We start from the raw sequence: 7,457 nt of genomic DNA, 5'->3' as shown, positions 1-7,457 counted from the left end.
CTACTGTATTTGACGCCTTTAACATAAAAAAAAAGAATATCGAAGACGCTAGTGAAGAAGTATATATATTGAGAGAGAGTCAATCAGTACAGAAGAATTCATGTAACATTTAGTGATTTTGCGAGCGGCTGAATCACTAAAAAATCAGAGATGTTTGCTTAATTGTTACTTTCTAACATACACCTTACAAATTTAGCAACACTTATCTTATCCACAAGGTTTCCAAAAAAAAAAAAAAAAGGTCAGCTCTTAGTGAATAGAAATACTCAGTTATTTTGTAACCACGAAGGTCTGAAATTTTAGTTTACATCAGAAATCTAAGGACAGCATATTGAGCACTTTTTTTTATGTGATTTGTGAATGTTTGTTACATTTGTATTGCTTTCAACTGTTTTAAAGAGTCAGTTATCTTCTTAGGGGCAAAATGTTTAACTTCATGACTCTCCACATAATAAATTTCAAATATAATAACAATTAGAATAATAATAATAACATAATAATAACAATTAGAATATTGATAAAAATCTGTAGATTTAAACAACATACTCTGGAACAAATCTTTAATAAAATGAAAATTAAACACAAAATCACATGAATCATAAGCGGGAATGCGGAAGATAATAAAAAGTGTACCGTGCTATCACCGTTGGACTATTCTCGGGATTGTCATCCAACCGTAGAAGACCAGAAGTTATTAAATTGAGGAATGATGTCAAGGAAAAAAATGTACAGAAGACTAAAAGACATTCTTAATTAAATTAAGAATCAACGGATATCGAAGTTAAGAAGTCTTAAAATATATGTTAAGTGTCCAAAGTGTGCTTATAAATAAGTATGGAAAAACAGATACAGTAAAACATTGCATTCAAAGTGTGTCAAAAAACAAGCACTTAATTTCCATAGTTCTTTTGGTTGCAAACCACTGATAACCAATACAATTATATAATAAAATAAAGGAGTTAAAATCGTCTATCACGGTTTACTTCAGTGTTAATTATTAGTGATTTTGATTTTGTTTCATAAAATAAATTTATCCGAAAACTATTTCTCATTTTATGCACATTAAATCCACAGCCTAATTATTAATATTATTCAATGCTTAAACACTGTAAAAATTAAGATTGTATTTATTTTGAGTTTATCTACATTTTTATTTAAGCTATACTGTATGTAAATAATAAACCAGTTTATTCGTTTATGTGACTTAAATGCTTCTCTTTTTTTTTTTTTTTTTTTTTTTTGTATCAGAAGATTATTAGAAATATCTAGAATATAATTAAAAAAAAAGATTTTTTAAATAGAATGCCAAAAAACAATATGAGGATTAATTATCTATAGTCTAAGGGTTTTGACAAACTTTATTAGTGTGTTAAGAAGCCAACAAAAGTCGAAGAGGAACCAGAGCCTAGTTGCCGTTTAATCCCACAAAGCCTAGGAAAGTGTTCCTTAAATAGCTCTCGACCATTTCTAAAGGCTGGAGCCCTTGGCCCACAAGGTGAAGATGAAGCGTTCCAGATTTTAAAGAGCTGCCGTATCGTCCTATAATTTCTTCCAATCCTATTTTTCATTCATGAAAACAAGGAAAATGCATGATGGGATCTCCTAAAAATGCTGTGTCTAGGGTTTGTGCCTGGGCCCAGAGTGGCTTAACAGGGCTGAAATTAGTACGCTTGGTTTTCGAAGTAATACAGAGTCAGACGAAGCCTTTGAATGTATAACTAGCCATCGCAGTGTGAAGCCAGTTTAGGAGCCATCGCAATGTGTGAAGAGGAATTTATTTGATTACACTTGTTTCATGCAATAAAGTCAACGTACATTTCACCCGGCATAATATCAAGAATGACGTTCATGGTTAAATCAATATAACAGTTAATCGTGGAACAATTAATAAAACGCAAGAAAGAGGAATAGGCCATATTAAAACAAACAGAAATATACTGCTAACAATTTACATATATTTCCAAGCAGTTTAATTTGAAGAATAAGCTCATTTTATTATTATATATTCAATCAGTATTCTAAGTCCTCTTCTCCAGAGGCGCTTACGCACCCTCTTTCTTTCTCTATTTTTTCCTCCCCAATCTAAATTTCATTATCAGCTCAGGCTACAGGTGTTCTATCTTTTTCTGTCTTTCATTTTCCGCATTTTTTTAACATTACTCTGGTATTTCGGCAAAAATCAGTATGAAGCAGAAGAATAATGGCTGTACACTTGATTTATTTTTAAGACTGAGTAAGTTACTTTTAAGAGATAATCTAATAACACGTATATATTCCGGTTATTTATTTTTAAAATTACGTAGTGTTGTGGTCAAATGCAGCTTTCAAATCCTATAAAGTCATTGGTTACAATTACACCACATATATTTTTCTCCATCTTGTATATTCCTTAAACAGCTTGTTTAACGCTGAAAGTTTCTGATAGTAATTTTTTCACCATCTCATCCTAACAAAATTGAACTTTTATTCAAACAATTTCGGGTAATTTCACGCTCAATTCATCGGGAGTTTATTGGAAATGGCATTGATCATAATTAAAATTTCATTGTAATTCAGTTATTAACTGCATTATAATTATTATATAATTACAGTGCAAATTTTGCTATCACATTGTATTTAAAATAACAATACGAGTAATTGCAATTGCATTCTAATTTGATTAGTCATCATTTACAGTGAAATTATAAGTGAATTACATTTTATTTGTTTGATGTCCCGCTGTGCCTAACGTAATAATCATTCAGAGAAGTTTACGCTCTTTGAAGAATGATTTACATTTGAAGAGCTAAAAGGAAAACTTTTTCTCCCAATGGCAGATTGTGAACAATTACAAATGTAACCCAGTCCATTAATCTATTACAAGGCCAGATGTGGTGGCCTCTTTATTATGGAGGTACCTAATAGGTGGGCCACTATCGCCTTTCCTATGAAGGGACGGACAGTTACAACCATGTCTTCTCCGGGATTCGAACCCAGGCCCTTCGGCATCGCAGTCAGCTTCCCTGACCACTAAACCGACTGAGCGGCAGCTAAAAGGAAAATTTTTCATCAGATTTTTATACTTACGAGTATTATGTAATGTAGAAAATGCAGTATCATAATGATTCGGATCAGAATTGCAGCCATTTTACGGGGGGCGGGGGGGGGTTGGTAAGATAAACCAAACTCAAGAAAAGTGCAAAACACATAAACCGTCAGGCTATACAATCAAACCTCACTTAGCGAGCACCTCTCATAACCATTGATTCACATAACACGCAAAACAAAATGTAAAAGACTCCCTTAACGACAGATGTTTCTACTGTGTACTACTGGAATTGTTGACCGTCACAGTCCAGGCACAGTTTAACCTGATAAATCACTTTCAGTGAGACTTGCTTTGTTTCTTTCCGCTGAATGTGGGTGATGGCGTTTCATATAATTTGTTCGAATACGTTCTGCGAGATATTTGGTTTTGTATATTCTGTTCAAGAGTTCGGAAATTGTTCCTATAAACCTTGCCTTTCAGTTGCCCCACAAATAAAAATAACATTTGGAAAAACTGGGTGATAGTAGAGGCCACAGATCCTTGGAGACATTTCTATCAGGTGACAAAACTGATTACTTACCAAGGACTCATGTGGACTGCTTCCAAGAAGACGTGTGTTGTGTGTGTTGTCGTAGAATATACCAACGCTTTTCGTTTTCTCCTCAGCCAAGGCCGGTTAGGTTATCTCAGGCCTCTCTGTGATTTACTCGCCTAAAAAGGTGTTTCCATAATATCAGTTCTTTCCCTCCACAATAAACGAACCTGATTTCTGTTCCTTAGACAAGGCCCTGTTAATGCATCTCCGGATTAGTGGGGGTTGATAGTACTTTTTATTACTCATGCGGACAGAATTCTCAGTCAGCTACAGATTATCCATTCAACGTGATCTGGAATTGCTTCCACATTTCAACTGAGTATGACATCTATATACAAATTGTTTTAAATCGCAATCACAACGAACTACAACATCATTTCATGCTATTCGGATAGCATTGGGGATTAACTGCATATTGTGTCGCAATACATACCACAAAGCGAAAATGAAATAAAAGCTCTTGCAATAAAATTCTTAAAATTAGTTGCTTTTAAATAAAAAGTGCTAACTCTTTATTTAACTGTGTCATTAAGCTACTCTGCAATTTAAGCTAACACATAAAACTCAGGCTAACGACTTTACATTGTAACGTAAACGTCGACATGAATAAAATGTTTACTGAACAATAAAAGCAGGTTCCTCCAGATTTTCCCTGAAGAAACCCATACACTATGTGAACTGAAGAGTAAGTATTTATATATAATAAAAGATGGTTATAGAATTACTTCTGAAAGTTGTGGAGAGGTCAAGGTGATTTTTTAAAGGTACACTCGGTGAAGGTTGGTGTGTTCTGTCAGCTTTTCGCAACTTTAGGGTATTCTTTAGTTTTTGAATAAAAAAAACGTTGACCTTTTAAAAACAAATGAAATCATTTATAAGCGTGAGATTCTCAAGTAAAATAGTAAATAACTCTAAAAGCCGCACGTTATAATAATGTAAATAACTTTTTGCTTATAACTGATTTAAGTTTTTTTAAGTGAACGATTAATATCTTTCAACCAGAGTACTGATTCTGGATTAATTAAGAATACGTTTCCTTCCAAATTCCCGGATCCAGGCTAACGACCTCGCTGCGTAGTCGTTTCGTTGTTTCCGTATGTCTTGTAGAGTCAGCAGGATTTTTTGGAGCAGGAGACGTGAAAAATGTGCAATGCCCTCTTCGGGACTCGAAGCCTGGATTTGTCGACTACGCGTCATATTGTATGTAAGCGGCCGAGCGGCAAAGTCGCTAAACATTGGTATTTCAACCTGGGTTCGATTCCAGCCGACAAGTTTGGCTGCATGGGCGTTTTCTGTTTTTCCCCCATGTCTAATGTGACTACGAGGCAGTTTGCCTTAGAAAGTACACCACAAAGGCATCCTTCAATCAGACGGTCCTAGCATATTTTACTGTAATCAGATAAACCAAACAAGCCAATCCTATATATTATACAAAGAAAAGCCAGTTTATTTTCAAAGGTGTGTCACGAAATGTTAGTGTGTTTTGCCATAATGTAACAGTTTCTATTACGTAGTCATTCCTAGTGTACTTTGTCATAAAGCTATAAGCTCACCAGCGGCCGAGCGGTAAAGTCGCTGAACACTGGTAGTTCGGTCCGAGGTTCGAATCCCGCGAACGGGCTGGCTGCATGGGCGTTTTCGTGGTTTTCCCCATGTGTAACGTGTATACGAGCCAGTTTCCCTTAGAAAGTCTTCCACGAAGGCATCCCTCCTCTTAGGCAGATAGCCCTCGTGTGCTTTGCCATAATTAAATACACACATACACATAAAGCTATAATGTGCTTTGCCTTGATCAAATAAATCTCAGAAATTATGAGATTAAATTAATCTCAGTAACTATTCAGGACCGTAAATTTTGAAATAAATTTTCAAATTAAAATAACTTTCAATGATTCTCAAATACTCAGACGTTTTCCCGACTGGCATTAGTAACTCTTAAGACAGCAAAAAATTACAATACTTAAGCAGAAATAAAAATTAAATATATATGTAATATAAGCAAAATTTAGAAGTACTGATGTAGGAACTGTGTTGATGCGTAATACCTAGATAGGATAAATCGTAGATCCATATTGAAGAGGAAGAAATCTGATTGCTTGGTATGCTAACATGTTTCGTAATATCTAAGAAATTTGGCAGTCGAGGCGATTTTAATTCCATTTTTATTTTCCATTTGACGTTTGTGGCCACAAGCTCTTGGCACAAGTCGTGCCTATTTACAGAACATTTACATTTTTGATATTACTGCAATAGCAAGTAAACCCAGCGAAATTACATCCTAGCAGGGTAAGAAAGCGAAGGTAAAGAGCGTAGTTATCTTATATGGAAGCACACGAAGAGAAAGGTTTTGGCTTGAGTTAAAAGCTTCAGTTCTCAATTATTACGTCACCAGCGCTGCGCAGGCCATGCAAAATGGAATGATCTAAAAATGACGCAATCCAGAGAACTTATTACAATTTGTAACACAGAGAGAGAGAGAGAGAGAATTTAAGGGTTACCGTTAGTTTACATTATAATTTTGATTTACATATTTTTATCTTGCATATAAAATATAAAATCTAACTTTCAGATAATAAATTAATAGACCTTTAACTTCCGTTTCGTTCTAAAAGTAACAGCAATAATGTTTTCTCGCTGCAGTTCTGATGCGCTCTTACCGATGAAATCTGAACCCAAAATCCTGTACATTAAAGTGTCTTGTGATCTGAAAGAGAATTCGTATAAAAAGGTCAATTATGAAGGAACTCCCTCTTCGCTCGTCTCTTCTGCTTTTTGCTCTGTTGCAAGGTACGCAAAGTTTACTTTCTTAAATTTGCCCATTGTTTAAGATGTAAGCTGAACAAAATAAGGAGGTGCATAGCGCACCCCAGTGATAATGTGCATTGTCATTCAAAAATAAAATGATGTGTGGACTTTACCGTTATCTGTTCTTCGAATGTCTTCTTGCTAACTACGCAGCAAAGTCGCAGTACATTCCAACGCCAATCCGTTGCAACTCTTACCAAGTGATCTTATAACATCTAAATTATTATAGCACACATATATATATATATATAATTGAAAAGCTAGTAAGTACTGTGTAGTAAGACCTATCTGGTATATATATATATATATATGTGTGTGTGTGTGAGTGTGTGTTTGGTTCTATTGATTGCAGGAAAAAAAAAGGAGGGAAACAACTACATATTATAGCAGGCCCATACACAAAATTTCAATCTTCTACTACTAATCGTTTTTGAGTTATACGAAATACATGCAATACGTGTATACATAGAGACGTCCAAAAAAAATCCCTTTTGAATCCACTTTAAATCCACTTTCTATTCATTTTGGAAAAAAAGTCCTTTATTTTGTCCATACCTACAGATGAACTGTCTTCGCATTAACTGTTCATTTTGAATTAATAGTGGAGGTCGTCCTTGGTATAGCTTCAGTGAAGTGGGCGTTCACTGCACACAAAATTTTATTAAATTTATGAAAAATATTTAAATATACATATTTTCCTATTACTATTAAAAGTTTCATTAGGTGAATAACTTTTACATATCAACTCGATCAGTTTTGAAATGAAGCAGTTAATTCTATGCTTTGCAGGAAACTAAATAATATAATCTTCCTATATAATTTACAGTTAAAGAGAGCTGGATTAACTGCACCCATAACCAATGAACAGCAGTGCTAATCTTATCGATAAAACATACATTTTCTGAAAGATTTTTTCCCCTGTATTACTGTGACATATTCAGATCGACTTCACGAATACTATAGCTTAACACAAAGCAAAGCTTTCTTTCAAAGAATTTTCACTAAGCCATTTTAGAAATGTAATTTTCA

This window comes from Stegodyphus dumicola, chromosome X2 (genome assembly GCF_044657685.1).
Source record: "Stegodyphus dumicola isolate Sdum_Otavi_A_Nest chromosome X2, ASM4465768v1".
NCBI lineage: Eukaryota > Metazoa > Arthropoda > Arachnida > Araneae > Eresidae > Stegodyphus > Stegodyphus dumicola.
Note: the sequence above shows the minus strand (reverse complement) of the source record.